Genomic DNA, 21,616 nt, shown 5'->3' with positions numbered 1-21,616 from the left:
ATTTAGTGCTGGTGAAACCTTGTGTTTAAAATTTTAGGAAAGCTGAAAGAGAGGGAGTCTTAGTTTGCAGATTTGCAGGTGGAATGAGCCAGGGCTTAACACAGTATCTGGCACCTGGCAGAGATACTCAACAATTATTTATTGAATGGACAGATGACAGCTATTTAAAAAGAACACAGTAATATCAAGAGAGACTAAAGGGAATTGGATACAGACCTGCATTGAGGCTCTGTGAATGAGGTAGAATTCCAGTAAGAACTGAGAGCTTGTAGGGGTGGAATTTCAATATGAGTTACATGAGCCTGGGGTACGTTTGATTAAACAGCAGGAGTCCAACATGCAGTTATTAAGAAGTTGGACCAGTTGCTTCTAAGGTCTTTCTCAACCCTGAGATTCCATTCACTACTATTTTTTTTAAGCTTTTGCCTAATTTTTTTTTTTTTTTTTTAGTTTTTGATGGACCTTTATTTTATTTATTTGTATGCAGTGCTGAGAATCAAACCCAGTGCCTCACATGTTAGACAAGCGCTCTACCACTGAGCTACAACCCCAGGCCCTCATTCACTATTGGTCTATGAATTTGACTGCTGGTGAAGGCTGCCCCATTGGCTCAGCATCTCAGCAACCTGAGCGGGCTGGCTGGGGCGCCGGCAGAGCCGGAGGGGACACACCCAGGGTCCTGAGGCTCTGTCACTCCTGCGCCCCACCCGTCATCTTACGACTCCCTAGCCCAGCCCACGGGGCTGGGGACCGGGGGATCGGAGCCCCATGCGGCCCCAAAGAGCCACCACGGAGACCCTGGGCTGCCCGCCCGCCTGTGCACTCACTGCTGCATTCGTCGTCTGCACAGAGTTTGTGCTTCCACAAGGGCTGGCCGGTGCTCGGGTCCGGTTGGCCCAGCACTCGCCAGGTTGGCCACAGCACGAAAAGCCAGAAGAGCAGCACCAGCGCCGCAGCCATGTTGTGGTCACCTTGGGGAGCCGGTGATGGGGTGGAGTAGGCTGTGCCGGGCGTCAGGGGGCGGAGGTGGGGCTCAGGGGGGCGGGTGGGTAGCGAAGCACGAAGGGGTGGCGCCTGGGAAGGCTTAAGCCTTTCCCAGGTGACACCTCAGCAGGGATATCTGGGGGTCGATCCACAGACTCTACTGGAGAATGCACGGAGCTGGAGCTCCATCCTTCTCTAGTCAAGACCTTCTCCTCGACTGAAGACCTTCTCCTCTAGTCGCTGCCTTGGCAACTAGAACTCTCCTTCTCGTCCAATCACCTGCCTTTGCTTCTGTGCCCTCACAAGCGTCCCTCCACGTGATTCCAGTCATCACCCACCCATCCCCCCGCCACTCTGCCAACGGGTCCTTTCTGGCTTTCCTCAATGTCTCATTTCTGGTCCATCCTAAACTAGCCCACTCCACCATCACTCCCATCCCCCATTCCTGGTCTGGTACCTCCTTTTCTGAACTACAAAATCCCACCCATGACTTGTCACAGCTAGTCTAGGGTTCCAGGATCCCTCCCCTTCAAACTCCTTGAGGTTCCTTGAAGCCCCACCCCAAGATCCCTCTGATTAGGAAATGGGAAGGTGAATGGAACTGTGAGTGAGGGTGTAAACTGGAGACAGTAGCCTGCTTTTTTTTAAGGCGGGGACAGGTGGGGGCAGAGAGATGGACATTAGTCTTCAGGCTAAGATCTTGAGATTCTTATCTTTATCCATAAGGGAAGAAATTATTTAATTCAAAAGCATATTTTAACTCTCATTTTGTGCTACCATTCATGCCAGACACTGGACAAAGCCCTAGCATGGTGTGGGAGTGGATGAAAATCAAAAGACAAGATATCTGGTCCTGGTCGGAAAAAGTCCACAACTTAGTGGGAACCAACTGACAAAACCGGTTGTCAGAGAAGAAAGCTAGTAGCTAACATTTCTTGAATGCTTTACGTCCAGTTGTTATTCTGAAGGAAATTTAATTTTATTTTTTCTGACCTCTAAGAGGGATCTTACATTTTTCTACTTCCCTTTCCAAGACTATTCCCTCTTTTGCACTGTGTAATCTTGAATTTAAATCTGAATTAGTTGCATTGATTTTCCCTTGTGTTAATAGTCAAATTATGATACAATTTGAATTATTGAAATGCATATGGAGGGGTTTCTTTTCTTATTTTTAATGAAAACTCACGTTTTTTAAAATTATCACCTAGGGGACTATAGGTGGAGACTTAATATGTAGAGTCATCAGCATGATAATTGTAATTAAATAAACACAAATCAGTTCATGATAGATGATTTCACTTACTATTATAATCAGCTTTCTCCTCTATAAAACAGCACAATTAGTCCTAAATTGACATTCACTAATTGTATATTAGAGTTTCAAGGAAAACAATGAAGAGTTAGTGACTATCATAATGATTGAGATGTGTTTTGACATCAGTAATTATTATTATTTTTAAGATGGGGGTCTTGCTATGTTGCCTAACCTGATCTCCAACTCCTGGACTCAAGCAATCCTCCTGGCTTGGCCTTCTGAGTAGTTAGTACTACAAGTCACCAAACCAGCCCAGTAATTATTGTTTAGTAGATCTCTTTTTGGACACTAAAATCACTACTAATATGATTGTATATGTTTGAAATTGGTTTTATGAGCAACATACAGATTTGATGCAATTCCCATCAAAATACCCATGAATTGGTGTGAATATACTTAGTATACAATGAGAGATATGAAAAATTGTGCTCTATATATATATAATATGAATTGCAATGCATTCTGTTGTCATATATAAATTTAAAATAATAATAACAATAATAATAAATGTCATTTTTCTAGAACTAGAAAAGATAGTCCTGAAATCCATTTGGAAGAATAAAATATTCAGAATAGCCAAAACAATTCTAAGTCAATAAAGCAAGCTGGAGGCATCATCACAATACCTGACTTCAAATTATACTACAAAGCTATTGAAATAACCACTGCATGGCTCTGTCATAAAACCAGATACATAGACCAATGGGAAAGAAGAGATGATACAGAAAAAGATCCAACACAGTTAACAGTCATCTGATTCTTGACAAAGATGCCAAAAACATATTGGGAGAAAAGACAGGCTTTAAACAATGGTGCCAGGAAAATTGGTTATCCATATGTAGACAAATAAGACTAGACCCTGTACAAACTTGAAAGAGATCAAAAGCCCAGGAATTAGACCAGAAACTATGCAAATCCTTGGAAGAAGATATACGTTTGAGACTCCAGCATATAGGTACAGGCAATGACTTTCTTATTAGAACTCCTAAAGCTCAGAAAATAATGACAAAAGTTAATAAACAGAATGGCATCAAATTAAAAAGCTTCTGCACAGCAAAGGAAACAATTAGTAACATGAAGAAAGAACCTAAGGAATGGGAGAAAATATATTTGCTAACTACTCTTTTTTTTTTTTTTAAAGAGAGTGAGAGAGAATTTTTTAATATTTATTTTTTAGTTTTTGGCAGACACAACATCTTTGTTTGTATGTGGTGCTGAGGATCGAACCTGGACTGCATGCATGCCAGGCGAGCGTGCTACCGCTTGAGCCACATCCCCAGCCCTGCTAACTACTCTTTGACACAGGATTAATATCCAAACTATATAAGAAACTTTAAAAAACTTAACACCAAAACCTCAAATAACCTAGCTTAATTGGGCAAATGAATTAAACAGATACTTCTCAAAAGAAGAAATAAAAATGGACAACAAATCTATGAAAATATTCAACATCATTAGCAATTAGGGAAATGCAAATCAAAACTACAGTGAGCTTTCATCTCACTCTAGTCAGAATAGCAGCCATCAAGAATATGAACGATATGGGGCTGGGGTTGTGGCTCAACAGCACATTGCTTGTCTAGCACGTGCGAGGCCCTGGGTTTCATCCTCAGCACCACATTAAAAATAAATAAATAAAAATAAAGGTATTGTGTCCAACTACTTAAAAAAAAAGAATATGAATAATAATAAATGCTAGAGAGAATGTGGAGAAGAAGGGACACTTTTTTCTCTGTTGATAGGATTGTAAATGAATATAACCACTATTGAAATCAGTATGGAGGTTCCTCAAAAGACTAGGCAGGAAACCACCATATAACCCAGCTATACAACTACTCAATGTTTATCCTAAAGAATTAAAGTCATAATACTAGAGTAGTACATGCATACCCATGTTTATAGCAGCACAATTCACAGTTGCCAAACTATGGAACCAAACTAGGTGCTTATCAAGGATGAATAAATAAAGAAAATGTGGCATATACACACAATGGAGCTTTATTCAGCCATAAAGGTGAATTATGTCATTTGCTGGAAAAGGGACGAAACTTGAGAACATTCTGTTACACAAAATAAGCTAAACTCATAAGATCAAGGGAGCCTATGTTTTCTCTCGGATGTGGAAGCAAGAGAGGAAAAAGGAAAAAAAAAAAGTGAAAATCAAATGGAGATCAGTAGAGTGTAGGAAAGGGACCAGGAGAGGGAGGAGTGAAGGGAAAATACTGGGGAATGGTATTGACCAAACTGTAGTGTTATATTGTGCATGTGGAAATATGTAACGACAAATACTGCCATGATTTACGACTATAATGTATCAAAAAAATGGAAAAAATAAAAGAAAGCAAACAAGAGAACAAAATTGCTTTCATGTATGTATGTATGTATGTATACAGCCTAGCCAAACATCTATTGTGAGCATAAACATTAATACTCTGGAACAGTGATGAGCAAATCATAGCTGTAAGCCTGACACTGTTTTTTTTAATTGTTCTCTTTATTCCTTTTTTCTCTTTCTTTCTTTCTTTCTTTCTTTCTTTCTTTCTTTCATTCCCCTCTCTCTCTCTCCCTTTCCTCCTTCCTTCCTTCCCTCCCTACCTCCCTCCCTATCTCTCTCTCTCTTTCTTTCTTTCTTTCTTTCTTTCTTTCTTTCTTTCTTTCTTATTTCCCAGGCTGGCCTGAACTCCTAGGCTCAAGTAATCTTCCTGCCTCAGCTTTCTGAGTAGTTGTGACTGTTGGAGCACACCACGGTGTCCAACAATGACACTTGCTTTTGTAAACAAAGTTTTATTAGAACACAGAAGCTTATATTATTTACCCATAGTCTAGGCTGTTTTTGTGCTACACTGGCATTTCAGTGGTAATGAAGACTTGCCTACAAAGTCTAATATATTTATTATCAGTCTCTTTTCAGGAAAAGTTTGTTGATCCCTGATTAGATTATAGATTAAAGTCAGCAGAATGAATACATAAACATTTCTTTTCTTACGACTAAAATTGGCTGTATGAAATGAGATAAATGATCTATTAATTGACAAGATAAATGTCTCTTCCCTATAGAAAGTGTGTATTCAGGACTAGAAATCTTGGCACTGTGTCATGTCAAATGTAGGAAAAAAATCTGGCAGTTCATTTTGATGAGACTTAAGAAATTTCTTTTCCAGGGCATTTTGAGGTGTATCTAAACTTTGTAGATAATACAGGGAAGAATATTTTAATCTGCAAATAGATTATGTTCATTATTAGTTTGTAATCATTTCACAACTATCATATAATATTAAAGCATCATAAGAGACTGCCTATCATAATAGAAACTTTTATGACTCTAACCATTAACTTGTATTTTTCTAGTTATTGTAGACCCATACTTTTAAGCTAGTGCTATTGGTAAAATATATGTTTATTTAACTCTGATTGTCTTACTAATTTTGACCAGTTTATTTTTCAGATATCCATTTTGGGGTTTACTCTTTCAATTAATTTTGGGTTCCATGGGCAATGAAATTGTTGTTGAGTATGTAAGATGTTGCAGTTTCTATGTAAGTTCACCTAAGTGCCTCTACCAGTATTGATGGGCAAGGATATAAGTAATTTAGTACTTTTACTTGAAACTGTTATAGATCTACTGTACGGGATTTGTTTTCCTGACACAAAAGAGTATAAAACTAGAAAAACTAAACATTTTCAGGTATTAATTTCAGACATGACTGTAGGCCTGGTGCACAAAACACAATTAGGGAGATGAAGCTCAAGTAAGATGGTGGTCATACTGAGTTAAGGAGAAAATTATCAAAGTGCAAGATTATCATAGTGGTTGGAATTTTGTGGACAAGAATGTTTGAGCTATTTATGGTGGGTGCAATGTGATTATGTGTGTGTGTTAGAGAGAGAATACTAAAAGCCTGGAGGAAATTTATTTTTGATATGAATGTACCAGATGAGACTCTTTAAGGCTTAGCAGAGTTTGACTGCTATAAAGGAGACTGAAGATGATGCTAAATGGCAATGTTGGAAGAAATTAGGTTTCCAGCAGAGTCAGGTTGCAGCAGCTTCACTAATGTATCAGGTACTTAATTAAGAGTTCAGAAATAAGCCTTAGCAAAAAGAATCACACACAAAAGAGTAAAGGGAAAATGGTAGACCTAAATTTGAAACCAAAATTGATTCATGCTGAAAATGTATGAGGCAGCCAGAAAGGAAAAAGAAGAGAAAGGTGTGTGTGTGTGAAAGGAATCTGAGGATAATCAAAGGGAGATCAGTAGAATAGAGGAAAGGGATCAGGGGAGAGAGGAAAGCAGGTAAAAGAGAAATACTCGAGAATGATATTGGCTAAGTTTTATCACTGTATTGTACATATGTATGAAAACATAACAACAAATCCCACCATTATGTACAAGTATAATGCACCATGAAATATGGAAATAAAGAAAAATACCAAACCTAGTGAGGCGAGGTGGAATATGCCTATAATCCCAGTGACTAAGGTGGATGAAGCAAGAGGATCACGAGCTCAAAGCCAGCCTTAGTAAATCGAGGTGCTAAAGCAGCTCAGCAAGACACTGTCTCTCAATAAAATACAAAATAGGTCTGGGGATGTGGCTCAGTAATTGAGTACCCTGAGTTCAATCTCTGTAACCAAATAATAATAATAATAATAATAATAATAATAATAATAATAATAATACCAAATCTAATATGATCAAAACAATTCACCAGTAATTAGCCTGCATGACACATAAAACAGAATATCCTTTATAGGAAGAAAACATAATCCAGACTTCCTATGATGTATCATAGGAAATAAATGACCAGAATATAATTAATTTTTTTTTTTTTTGGTACCAGGGATTGAACCCAGGGGTGCTTAACCATTGAGCCACAACCTCAGCCCTTTTTTGCATTTTATTTAGATACAGGGTCTCATTGAGTTGCTAAGTGCATCCCTTAGTTTCGGAGGCTAGTTTTGAACTCTTGATCCTCCTGCCTTAGCTTCCTGAGTTGCTGGGATTATAGGCATGTAGAATATCATTAAATTTTGCCAGAATGCAAAGAAGATAGAAAAACGAGAACCACAAGAGAAAATATCACATATAAAAAAAGTTCCATGAGCTGACCCAGATGTTAGGATTAGCAGAAAAAAATTTAAATAATTTTTATAACTAATTTCAAGGAGTTAAAGAAAAGCTTAATCATAATGAATAAGTAGATATGGGTGTCAACATATAAATGAAACATTTCTTTTAAAAGAAATAAAAAGTATAGTATTTGAAACGAAAAATTCATGAAACAAATCTATCATCAGATTGTATAGTGCAAAAACAGCAAAAAGTTAACTTGGAGATAGACCAATAAAAATTATCTGGTCTAAAAATCAGAAAGAAAAAAATAGAGACTTGGTTACTATCAGTACAAAGTCACCTAACATACATATAATTAGATTTCTAGAAGAATAGAGGCATAAATTGTACAGAAAAAAATATTTAAGACAATGATGGCTAAAATTATCCCAAATTAACAAAAAAGATGTTAACAGATTTAGGAAACTCAGTGAATTAGTTACAAAGCAAATCACATCTAGATGCATCAGAGTCAACTGTAAATAATCAATTAGAAGGAAAAAGGTCTTGAAGGCAATTAGAAAAACGTGGTGTGTTATGCATTGGTAAAAATGACTAAAATGATAGCTGACTTCTTATCAGAAATGAGAGGTTAAAGTTAATGGAAAGGTTTAAGGTGCTAGAAGACAAAAACTGTTAATCCAGGATAAATACTCTTGAAAACTGAAAGCAGAAGAGACATTTTAAAATAAATAAAAAGTAAGAATAGATCTCTACTATTAACAATGCTAAAAGAACCTCTTCAGGATAAAAGGAGATGATCCATCAGGTAGAAACAGATGCACTGTGTGTTTTAGTTCACTGTGTAATAAACTTAATGGTTTAAAATAAAAATTCTTTATTATTTCTCCTTATTCTATGATTTGGCTTTACATAACCTGATGAGTCCTTTGCTCTAGGTATTTATTACTGCTTATGTGGTTTCCTTTAGCAGGGATTGTTTAACCAAAGGTAGAACTGACAAAATCCTCCTACCTCAGCCTCCTGAGCCACTGGAATTACAGGTGTGCACCACCACTCCCGTCAGAAAGCGAAGCAAAATCCAAAGGACCACCAGGTAAAGTGACATCTTACTCCCCTAGTCCAGCCGCCGTCCCCTCTCCACAATCTCTATTTGCAATGGAAATCTTACACCTTCTGGATGGGACAGAATGATGCAAATCTCTGGCCAAACAAATGGGAAGGCAGCAGCCTATTGTCAGTTCCTGGTTCACTTCCGTTAGCCGGTACCGGCTCAAGGGGCGGGCAACTCCATTCCAACCTTCAAAGGAGGAGTTGGGCGGGGCTAGGTTTTGCGCATGCTCCCAAGGCAGGTTTTTGGGCATGCTCAGAGCAAACGCATGCTAACAATTTCCGGTGAGAGCTTTCCTCTGGAGTGGAGGCGGTTTCCTGCGGAGCCCCGGCGGTGGGTGGGTGAGTGCTGCGAATATAATTTCGAGCTTACGTGTTTAGAAGAAGACAGAAAGGGTGTGCTTGGATTTACCTGTGTTTTCCTTCCGAGTTTTTTCCCCTAATGCTCTAAAACCTTGGGTTCTGGGAAATGAGAGCCCAGCTGGAGAAGCTTTGGTTACTGTGGCAACCATGTGTTACTGATTCTGGTTTTTGAGGATTTGAAAAGAGAGAATTTGTGTTATAACTCCCCAAAGTACATGCTGGGTCGCATTCGGAGTCACATATTATTTCAGACTCAGGTGTTTAACCGTGGAAATTGACATTAAAAGACTTAATTCTGGTAGTAATGTGGAAAAGCAGTATTTTAGGCAGGGTAACTAGTTAGAAAGCTAATGCAGTTGTTAACACAATTTCAGGGTGTTGTAGAATTCCAGAGAAGAGGAAATATTGTAGAAATTCTAGGAGGTAGGATCAGAAGCTTTAATGCTTGGGTCGATGTGGCAAATGAGGGAGAGAGACACTGAGCCTCTTGAGGATTAATTCCAAACTCGCTTTGGCATTTGTATTTCTAGTTTCGTTTGCCACCTGAGATATCATTGCCTCCTACCTATCTCTTGTCCTAGTTCTAGTCATGCCTAGTAGTTTTGTGTTCTCTGAATTTCCTTGTCTTCATTTTGAATGTGTGTATGTGACCTTGGACAAGTTTCATAATTTCACTCCCTTAGTTTTTTTCAACATAATGGGGAAGAAAACAATTAGTATGTAGTGTGAGTGTGTGTGATGCTGTGTGGGAGGGATAGAACCCAGGGCCTCATGCACACTAGTCAGGCACTTTACCACTGAGTTACATCCCTAGCCCCAAACTAAATAATAGACCAGGTATGTAGTAAAGATCCAATAAATATTAGCTACTACTATTTGTACTGTATTTGTTATTTGCATTTTGTTGTTTCTTTCTCTAGGCTTTAATTTTTTTTAATTAAGGGAAAATATCTTTATGTGCTTGGAACATAGTAATAGTTCAGTAATGGATTATTTATTTTGGCTGTTTCTGACATAATTAAATGCTTTTGGGGTGGGGGGTACACCAGGTGTTGAACCCAAGGGCACTTAACCACTGAGCCACTTCCCCAGCCTTATTTTGTATTTTATTTAGAGACAGGGTCTTACTGAGTTGCTTAGGGCCCTGCTAAGTTGCTGAGGCTAGCTCTGAACTGTGATCCACCTGGCTTTAGCCTACTGAGCTGCTGGGATTATAGGCCTTGGCAAATTCATTCTTTACTTTAAAAGAACTGCCAGTTGCAGGTTGGAGTTGTTAAATGGGTAGAGTGCTTGCTTAGCATGTGTGAAGCACTGGGTTCAATCCTTAGCATCACATAAAAATAAATAAATTAATAAAGGTATTGTGTCCATCTACAACTAAATATATATATATATATATATATATATATATATATATATATATATAAATTTTAAATTTTTATTTATATAATTTTAAAACCTACAATGCAATGGATCTTGCTGCTCAAGTCATATTTATTATTGGCTGTTTTCTGTACAATTCAGAAACTTGTGGATTAAGATATACCAAAAGTAACTGATATTCTCAGTTTGGAATAGGTATGAGTGATTTCAGTGAAGAATTGACAAAGACCATTTCAGAGGATGACCAGGTGGAAACATCTGTGCTCACTAGTACAGGAATGTATTTTCCTTGGCTTCAGAAGCATTTAGAAACTGTAGGTAAGTAAGATAACAGAACCATTTTAACTTTAGTGCAAGGAAGTATAGATTCAATATGTATACAAAATGAACCATGCTGATTTAGTTTTTAAGAATATATAAGTTGTTTTCTTGTTTTGACTATAAGCAGAAAGGGAATCATAAGAAATATTCTTTTTTTATTTTAGAATCCTTTTCTTTTGAATTAATATACAGTCTATATTATGTTGCAGCCACATTTTTTTTTCAGCAGTGCTTTCTGGGCACTAATATCTAATATTATAAGTCTCAATATTGGGGACTTATACGTGAAGAAGATATAGTCTCTTCTTTTGAGAAGCACATAGCTTTCAAAAAAATAATATTTTCCCTCATTTTTATCTAATGTAAATACAAGCAAAATTTTCTATAGGATAAATTCCTTAAAGATATATACAAGAATCAGTTATTTGTACATTGCCATGTTGGGTGGTATAACCCCAGGAATACGTTTGAATCAACACTTTCTTTATTGCATCAAAATGTCTTTCTTATCCCAGCCTTCTTTCCCCTTTGGCAGTGATTCCTTGGCTCCTAGGATTAATTCCAAATTTACTTTGGCATTTGTCTTTCTTGTTTAGTTTGCCACCCGAGATATTACTGCAATGAATCTTGCTGGTCAAGCGATATTTATCAGATGAAAAGGTGGCTGTTTTTCTGTACAATCCAGAAATTTTTAGATTAAGATAAAAAGTAACTAATATTCTCAGTTTGGAATAGGTATGAGTTATTTCAATGAAGAATCCTAAAGTTTAGCTCCCATTAAAAAAAAAAATTTTTACTCTTTTTATTTGATGATCTCAGTTTATCCTCAGTAAATTTATGTGCTAGGCATTTTAGTATGAAGGAACTGAGTTTCACAAATTTATACTCTTAAGTATTGCTATTAGGAATCATGTGTATCTGATTTTAGAGCATTCACTTCTAATCACTGAGATGAAGGGAACTTAACCTGAGTATAATATTCCTTTAGATGAACAAAGAATATTTCAAGGAAAGTGTGTTTTGTTAGTTTTCTGGGCTAGTTGCCAGGGATTGTTGCTGATTAAATAGCTTGAGTATAGGTGTTGTTAAATGAAGCTTCGGATTTGGAGATCTGGATGGGGCATTGTATTCTGCATTTCTAATTAGCTTCTAGGTAATTCTAATGTTGCTAGTTTCAGAACCACATCCAGTAGCCAGGCTCAAGATCCCGAGGTGATTTATATGTAGCTTATTAGTGATTTCTATGTAGCTTATTAGTGATTTCTATGTAACTAGATCAATATAGTCTTTGACTTTTTCCACTGTCATATTTCTTTTTTTTAACTGTGCCCTGCTTTGCACAATTTAAAAATTTAAAAATTATCTTCTAAAAAGTTTATCAGTTGTAAGAGATAAATTTCCAGCACATGATGGTGTTTTAATTACATTAAATTATATTACTTTAAAAAGTAGATCTGGTAGAATCTAAATAGCAGAGATGTAATGTCCTTCCATTGCCAACCTTAAGACATTCAATGAAAAAACTTTTTATAAATGGAAATTTTGTATTGTTCCTGTTTTTGTAGTACATTTTGCAGTAAAAGTATGTCTGTATTTGTACTTATTTTTAACATCCTATAAATTTTTAAGTTTTAAAATTTCTTGTGGGTTGAGATGTGTTTTAAGTATTCAAGTAAATTTTAATTATTTAATCTTACCCCTGTTACTTCATGTATCATTAAGAATGTTAACTTTAGAATGAGAAAACATCTGGCATTAATTCTATATTTTAATGATCATGTGTTGAAAATACCTTCAGGTAATATGTAATGATTTTGATTGTGAGACCTTGATTATGGGCATAGCACTCTAGGAGATTAATTTCAGGAAACAATATACAAGGAGGTAGAATCTGCAAATTGATTGCTTTAAGAGGACCTATTGGTCTATTGTATTTGCAGGGGTAAGGGTACCCAGCTAGAAGACTGCTAGCCTAGAGGGGTCTGGTAGTTGTATAGGAAGGAAAGCATAGTAACCAGTCACTTATATAATGAGGTTGTTAACTAAGTCCAGATATCCTTAAAGGAATTGCTAATACTTAAGGGATATAAATGATAATGTCTATAGCTGTTTTAATTTCGTTTGCATTTAATATCATTGTGTTACTGGGAAATTGGTACTTAAAATATAAAAGCCAAGCTAGGTGAGGTGGCACATGCCTGTATTCTCAGATACTTAGGAGCTGAGGCAAGAGGATGGCAAGTTTGAGATTCAGCCTAGGCAAGTAAAGTAGCAAGACCTGTCTAACCAAAAAAGAAGAAAGAAAGGAAAGACTATAACTGCTCAGCAGTGGTAGAATACTCCTGGTTCAATCCCTAGTACGGTAAAAATAAAGAAGTTTATTTGGAATTTTCAGAATATTGGTGGATAATAAAGACTGTGCTTACATAGGGTGACTGGTGATTTTTACCTATTCTAATTACCAGGGCTTGTGCTTTTGGGGATCTTATTGAGAGATTCTCCCCATTTCCTCCATGGGTTGTGCACTTGTTTTCTACTCTCTTGTTCAAAAAATTGCTTAATGCCAAGATGAAAGGATGATTGAATGAGATTTGAAGGATCTGGTGATTGTAGTAGCCCAAGAATGTAATTTAGATTTTTAGAAATTTGCTAAAAAAACAGTATGTGTGGAAGAGTTTCTTTCAAATGAATTTGACTTTGATACTTGGGGATGGACTGGGTCAAGTAATACCTACTGTTCTATTTATCAGAAATTAAGTTTTTGTAATAGTTGAATTGGAGTCACTGGGTGACCCTTATCCTTCGTCTTTACAGTGACTGGAGGGAAAAAGAAGAAAGATTTTGCTCAGACAACAAGTGCTTGTTTAATTTTATCCAAGAAGCCCTTCTGAAACACTAGTGGCAGCAAGCTGCAGAGTATATGTACAGCTATTTGCAGACCTTGGAAGATTCAGACACCTACAAAAAGCAGGCTGCACCAGAGGTAAACAAAGTGTGAGTCTGCTGAAAGAAACAGCAGATTCCTGAAAGATTTTGCCTCTAGCTCCATTCACAAAGCTTTAGGGGGATTTCAAACTGAATTTACTAAAAGCTGCTAAAAGTAATGTTGGATGTAGAGTTTATATCAAGACTAAAAATAGTCTTGAGTTGTGCATTCTCAAATTTCCCAGTATTCATTCATTCCAATAATAATTCCTTCTTACCTTGTATTATTTTACCCTCTGTATAGAGTAAAATTAACACCTTTGTACATGAGGTTAAGAAAAGATAAGATCAAATGGGAATGGGTGAGCACATCACACAGGAACCCTGATTACAGTGTTTTTTAGCAGAGGAATGAATGAGGACTTAAGGTTTTAAAAGGTTCACTCTACATCATTAGACTTTAGGAAAACAAAAATCATTTTAAAACCACGATAAGATATCACTTTAAACCACCAGGATGACTAAAATCGAAAATAAACAATAAGGCAAGGGTGTAGAGAAGCTGGAATCATCAACACCTTTCATCTTCAAAGGTGTTAATTCTTTTTTTTTTATTAGAAATCATTTTAATTCCCACTTACTCCACAGATTGTGCACCTGTTTTGTACTCTCGTTCAACAAAACTTGAAAGTTTTTTTCTCCAACCAGAGTGTTCTTTTTGTCTGTTTTTTTAAATAGCTTTATGGAGACATTAGCACACCATACAATTCACTGACTTGTACAACTTAATATTTTAAATATTTTCACAGAGTTGTGCAAACATTAGCCACAATCTAAATTTAGGATAGTTTCATCTTCTACAAAAAGAAAACCTGTACCTATTTGCAGTCTTTCCTCATTACTTCTCTACTGTCTCGTAGCCCCTGGAAGCTACTAATCTGCTATTTTCTATGGTGGACATTTCATATAAATGGAATCTTATAATGTAATTCATTTGTGAATGATTTCTTTTACTTTGTAAAATGTTTTCAAGGTTCATTTATGTTGTAGTAAAAGTATTCATGCTTTTTCCTTTTTATTGGCAAATATTCTTTTATATGGATATACCACATTTTATGTATCCATTCATCAGTTTGTTAGACATTTGGGTCGATTATCCTTTTTGGTTATTGTGAATAATGCTTCTATAAATATTCATGCACAAGTGTTTGTATGTGGATGTTTGTTTTGATTTTTCTTGGGTATATTCCTAGAGTAGAATTTTAGATCATGTGGTAATTGTATTTAACTTCTCAAGAAACTACCAGATTATTTTCAAAAGTGACTCCATCATTTTATGTTTCCATCAGTAATATTTGAGAGTTCCAGCTTCTCTACACCTGTGCCTTATTGTCTCTTTTTGATTTTAGTCATCCTGGTGGTTTTAAAGTGATATCTTATCATGGTTTTAAGATGATTTTTGTTGGCTGGGGATGTGGCTCAAGGGGTAGCGCGCTCACCTGGCATGCGTGTGGCCCGGGTTCGATCCTCAGCACCACATACAAACAAAGATGTTGTATCCGCTGAGAACTAAAAAATAAATATTAAAAATTCTCTCTCTCTCTCTCTCTCTCTCTCTCTCTCTCTCTCTCTCTCTCCACCTCTCTCACTCTCTCTTTAAAAAAAATGATTTTTGTTTTCCTAATGTCTAATGATGTAGAGTGAACCTTTTAAAACCTTAAGTCCTCATTCGCTCCTCTGCTAAAAACACTGTAATCAGGGTTCCTGTGTGATGTACTCACCCATTCCCATTTGACCTTTTCTTTTCTTAATCTCATTTCCTGTTACTTGCTCACATGTATTTTCTTTTCCAGGCTTACTAGCCTTGCTCTTATTAGAATAAGCCAGGCATATTCTGCCTCAATCTTTACCTTATTTATTTATTTATTTTACTTGGAAAGATCTTTCTTCAGCTATCATCATGTCTGCCCTTCTGTATGACTGCTTTTCTGTGACCTCTGTGAGGTCTACCTTGATTATTTAAAATTACAACTGCATTTCTTGCTTTCTTATTCCTACTTTGTACTGGCACTCTTGAACTCCATGTCCTTCTCATGCTTTTCCAGTAATACTTGTCAATATAATTATGTTTCTTGTTTCTTGTGTGTCTCTCCATATCAAATGTACATTTCTGAGGGAAGGGGTAAAACAGTGCCTGAAACGGTGCCTGGCATATACTGCTAAATTTGTTGAGTAAAAAGCAGTTTCTCCACAAATAACTTTACTTGACTATTTCAGGTGCTTTTACTAATATAGTAACCAGTACATCAATCTAATGGAGCCAAAACCAAAAATACCAAATAGTACATACATGCTACTTGGTGTGTGTGTGTGTGTGTGTGTGTGTGTGTGTGTGTGTGTGTAAAAAGAAAATATAATTATTGACAAATTTTAATTTAGGGACTAAAGTTACATATATCTGTAAATCATTAGTAATGATTTACATTACAGAGAGGCATTATATACCTCTCTTTTGTCCAGATTTTGTTTTATAAAATGAAGAAATTAAATGAGTGGTGTCCAGATACTTGTTTGAATCCTTTTGAACTCTCTAGGACATGTGTTGAAAATACAGATTCCATCAGTCACTGTGGAGTACAGCTGAAATCCCAAGCAGCTCGAGGCTGAGACAGGAGGATTGCAAGTTCAAGACCAACCTCAGCAACTTAGTGAAACCCTGTCTCTAAATAAAAAGGACTGGAGACTTAGATTAAGCACCCTGGGTTAAATCCCCAATACTTCCTCAAGAAAAACCCAAATAATAAATAAATATTTATCTATCTATCGCGTGTGCGCTCGCTTGCTCTCTCGCTCTCTCTCTCTCTCTCTCTCTCTCTCTCTCTCTCTATATATATATATATATATATATACACACACACACGTACATACATATGTATGTATGTATATTTATTTTTGGTACCGTACTCCTGGGGCTTTTAACCATTGGCTTAGCCATTTTTATGTTTTATTTTGAGACAAGGTCTCACTAAGTTGCTTAGGGCCTTGCCGAATGGCAGAGGCTGGCTTTGAACTCATGACAATCTGCCTCAGCCTCCCAAGCTGCTGGGATTACAGGCATGGTGGCTTAGAATATTTTTAATAGGTGCCCCAGGTAATTCTTTCTTATGACTGGGTTTAAGAACAACTGTAGATAACTATAGATAATGCATAATCTTTAAGTTTTTGTTTTGGTGATGCTGGGGATGAAACCTAGTACCTGCCTTGCTTTTACCACTGTGCTACTCCCCAGCTGTCTACAAGTTTCTTTAAGCCCCTCAATGCTACTTTTGATATTCTACAATGAAGTCTTGATCTGTTTTTTTTTATGTGTGTGTGTGTGTGTTTTTTTTTTGTTTGTTTGTTTTTTTTTGTAGTTGCAGATGGACAGAATGCCTTTATTTGTTTATTTTTTATGTGGTGCTGAGAATTGAACCCTGTGCCTCATGCATGGAAGGCAAGCGCTCTACCACTGAGCTGTAGCCCCAGCCCTGTTTTTTTTTTTTTTTTTAAATTGGGAATATGAAGTTATTGTACCAAACAACCAATGTGCGCCTTCTAGAAATAATCGACTTTGAAGTTCACTTTAAAGTTGGTATGGTTGAAGTACTTTAAATGGGGGTAAGAGAAATAGACATTTGCTTCCATGAAAAAAGAACTCCCAAGTTCTTTCACCAGGATTAGTGATCTGAAGAGAAAATATTTTTTATTAAAATTTGTTTATATTTAATGATAGTTCTTAAATTTGTGTTGTAAATATTGGAATAAATATACTCGATATTGATAAGATCTTAAGAAACTAGTCTGTTGTACTCACTTTGCTGAGAATAAAGATGAGGTTGAGACCAGTTAAGAAGCCAATATTACCAAAACCTAGTTTCTGACTTATTCTTCCTATACTAATTAAGTTTTATACTTAATAATATCTTAACTGCCTCTTCCTCTTTTAGACTGCTAATCTAATAATGGCACTGTTATACGTACCTAGAATTTAAAGACTAGTACTGAAAAGATTTTGTCATGTGAGATCTAATGTTAGTTTTACTGGGTAAAGTACGATAACATAGACAATTATGATATCTAGGGAAAGGAATTTTAGGTTGTTTTTATATGTAATCAGAAAAACAAAACTTACAGGAAAAATAGAATAAAGGCAGGGTTGGACTTTACATTGGGTAATAATTTCTGCTTTGACAGGTTATTTGGAGGCTTGGAAGTGAAATTCTCTTTTATCACCCCAAAAGCAATGTGGAGACTTTCAATACCTTTGCTGACCGGATGAAAAATATTGGTGTCCTGAATTATGTAAAGGTAAGAACATAGACTTTGTGAACTTATATTTACAGTGTTCATATTGTTTTCTGAATTGTTTGTGTCAGTGTAAAATAAACAATAATGAAGAAAGGGTAAGATACTGGGATAAATAAGAAAGAAAGTAGTGTTGTGCCAGCCATTCCTTAGTTTCTGATCACCTTCCATGCTGTCTGATGGGAAATACCTCCTCTTTGTTTATCTCTGGCTGCCAAAACCAGTCCATCAGATGTTGAAGTTGTGCTTCTACTGTTTGCCCAAGTTATTTGTGCTGAGTTGGTATTTTTGGAAAAAGAGAAACCAGTGGGGAATTTGAATGTATAAAAACATTTTAATTCCTATTTGCATTGAACCTTCTCTCCAAGTTAATATGTTTTATTAAAAGTATTACCAAAAGGGTTGAGACATTTCCAAGATTATCTCTCTACCTCCCCCTCCCTCCCTCCCTCCCTCCCTCCCTCTCTCTCTCTCTCTCTCTCTCTCTCTCTCTCTCTTTTTAACAGAGCACTTTTCAATAAAATTTTATAATTTGCTTTTAATTATTTTTCAAGGCCATAAGGTTTCACTGGAATACAGCCACACACATTCATTTCCATATTGTCAGCTGTTTTTTAATGAAAATGAGTAATTATGAAGAAGTCATGTGCCATGAAAAGCCTAAAATATTTACTTTGTAGCTAGTTTTAAATTTTGTTTTGTTTTTACTTTTCCTGTTTTCTGGAATTTTAAATTGTGATTGTATATAATGAAACATGCTATCTTAACCATTTTAAGTATAAAGTTCTGTGGTATTAACTATATTCACCATGTTTTAAACTATCACCACTATTTCTAAAACATTTCCATCACTCCAAACAGAATCTTTATATTTATTAAGCAATAGTTTCCCATTTTCTCCTCCTCCCCATGCTACTGACAGTCTCTGATATCTTTTATGTTTTTATGAATATGCCCATTCTAGATGTTTTAGATAAGTGGAAGCATGCACTTTCCTTGCCATTGGAATTGACATCATTCTCCAACACTCCCTGTTAAGATGTTTTCTTTTGAGCTGATTTAATATATTTAAAATAGTTATATTATTGGTTGTCTACTGTAGCCCAAACTAGGAGTTAGTAGTATGCAAAAGTTAAATCTAATTTAATTTTTTAAATTAAAATTAAATCTCATTTAATCCTAACAACACCCTTCTGAAGGATTAAGAATTGCCTCATAAAACAGGTCAGACAAAAGAATGAATAAGTTATTCAGATTTATTTAGCATTAATTGGCATATGAGCCAGGACACTGTCTTCAAAACCCCTGTTTTTTATTGTTGTTTTTTCACTATTGTACTGTCTTCTCCTTGTAAGTTTACATAATTTAGCTTTCATTTACATAGTGTGATTTCATCTGTCTTTCTTCTTTGTTAGGTTGAAATTGTTGATGACAGGGACAGTGTCTTATCTTTCGTATCCAATCAAGGACTTAGTCCATCATATATTTACTGTGTTTTTTGAGTAATGATTATCTTAATGACTTCAGTGACAGTGGGCTTTTTCTTATTACTGGTGCAGATCTCCTTACAACATGCATTGTACCTTATGCATCATGGAATGCTTGAGGATGCAAACAGAAATCTAAGTCAGGCAGAGACATGGGGATATGGTGAAAAATCGTCTTCCCAGGAAATATTAATCAACCTTGTTCAGGCCTACAAAGGGATTTTGCAGTATTATACGTGGTCCAAAAAGAAAGCTAAATTGTCAAAGCTTGGTGAGTGAATATGAATAAATTATTTTCTTATGGTGAAGAGACTGAAGAGCAGAAGGGATCTTAAGGAGTAATCTAGTAATCCATCTACTGACTTCATTCAGATAAATTCTTGATCATCCTTTATGATATTTCTGATATATCATAAAACTTCTTGGTCATAAATTAGATGATTAGCTAAATTCATGACCATTTTAATGATTTTTAAAATTTTGGTCAGAGGTAAACAGCTGGACCTCAGTGGTGAAAACACATTCAGTAGGTTAAGAGCTAAGCTCCATTGCAGTTTTATGGAGGCGATTCAGTGTCTTAAATAGAAAAGGGGGGGGGATGACAGTGCCTTGAGTAGAGTAAGAAAAGTGAAAAATTCTAAAGAAGGGTAGTCCATGTGAAACCCATCTAGATTTATAACTGGGTTCATGCAAGTGAGGCATATACTCTCCCACAGAGGTTAGGAGTCAGAAGCCCTATCTTTAGAAGTGTTGGCTAGAACAAACTAAATTCTTTAGGCAGCCTTGAGTATACCCTTTAAGGAGCCCTAAGGTTATCCTAGGGATATAGCCTCGCATTAGAAATTATCTTAGTGTTTCCTGGGGCTGGGGTTGTGGCTCAGTGGCAGAGCACTTGCCTCACACATGTGAGACACTGGGTTCAATCCTCAGCACCACATAAAAATAAATAAAATGAAATAAAGATATTGCATCCATCTATAACTAAAAAATATTTTAAAAAAAGAAAAGAAATTATCTTAGTGTTTCTTAAAATCTTTATAGGTAGGCCAGGATTGGGGCATAGTCCAAAGAGGGACTAGGCTTAGAGGAGCTGGTTGGAGTTTGATCTAGGAGAGTCTTTGAATTTATGAGAAAGGTTATAAATTTTCTTTAGCAGCCATTATTTCATGTAATAAACTCTTCTTCTTGTGTGTTTAGAGTAGAGTTTAGTTTGTTCCATATTATTGTTCCCCAGAATAACATTTAAAGATTACGGCAAGATAAAAAGTAATTTCTGTACAAAGGTTATAATGCATTTTTTTTTTTTATTTACTGGCCATACCAAAAATTGGGCACTCAGTTCTCAAGCTGAGTTCTCCTTCTCTTAACCTTCTTTGGTGATATCATCCTCTCCTACTCCCAGATATACATTCTTTGAAGGTACATGATTCTCTGCACTTTTCTTTCCCTTGTGTAGCTTCCTTCATAGCTTCTCTAGAATTAAGTCTTTTCTATTTTCACATTCTTCATCCCAATTTTAGCCCTGGTATTTATCACCTTATAGGTGATAAACACTATTTCCTTATTATCCTTATATAGTAAGTAGAATTTCTTTTGTCCCTAGGCATGTAGATTTCACCAATCCCATCCTCCTTCTTGTGTTACCTCTTCTTGTCTCCCAAGATTATTATTATCCTTATATAGTAAGTAGTATTTCTTTTGTCCCTAGGCATGTAGATTTCATCAATTCCCATCCTCCTTCTTGTGTTACCTCTTCATGTCTCCCAAGATTCTTCTGGAAGGCCCTAATGTTAATCTTGTGACATTTTTTGCAGTTTCTTCATCTATCATACCCTCTGTCCTTGAAGATTCTTTGAAACCTGCCATGGCACCTGATTCATAATACTTTAAACCTTCTATATCAGCTGCCTGTTCAGCCTATGTCATTTGGCTTTTCATCTCTTGCTTTTTAATTGTTCTAAGTTTTTCAGGTATATTTTATGCTGTATCTTCTTATTTAGATTAAGCCATCTTTTGATGTCACATGTTTGTCTTCTATTTCTTTTAACTTTGCTATCATTTCTGATATAATTTTCTTTTTTCCTCTATTTTAACCTTGCTATCATTTCTGGTATAAATTTTCCTTTTAAAAAGGCTTGTTGACATTAATTGATTAGGTGAGTTTTACAATCACTATTTACTTTTTTTTATTACACATGTTTAGAAAAAACTTGAGCAAATATTTGACTAAAGCAATTGTAATATGACATTTAGACTGTCACTCTCATGACTAGATTCAGTACTTTTATGCAACTGACATTTTGTTCTCT

The 21,616-nt window shown here is 36.0% G+C and overlaps 1 protein-coding gene and 1 pseudogene across 1 annotated transcript in view; one reads left to right on the top strand and one right to left on the bottom strand.

Annotated features, from left to right (window-relative positions):
• The window catches only part of LOC144255858 (transport and Golgi organization protein 1 homolog), a 41,426-nt gene extending 32,969 nt beyond the window's left edge, over positions 1-8,457 (bottom strand). Inside the window, 1 exon segment of the mRNA XM_077800886.1 lies at positions 8,389-8,457. The gene's annotated coding sequence lies outside the window, so the exon portion shown is untranslated.
• Positions 8,458-8,787: 330 nt separating this feature from the next.
• LOC144256009 (TATA box-binding protein-associated factor RNA polymerase I subunit A-like) lies at positions 8,788-21,189 on the top strand (annotated as a pseudogene).
• The last annotated feature ends 427 nt before the right edge of the window (positions 21,190-21,616 follow it).

Source organism: Urocitellus parryii, chromosome 7 (assembly GCF_045843805.1).
Source record: "Urocitellus parryii isolate mUroPar1 chromosome 7, mUroPar1.hap1, whole genome shotgun sequence".
NCBI lineage: Eukaryota > Metazoa > Chordata > Mammalia > Rodentia > Sciuridae > Urocitellus > Urocitellus parryii.
Note: the sequence above shows the minus strand (reverse complement) of the source record. Positions and strands in the feature narration are given on the sequence as shown.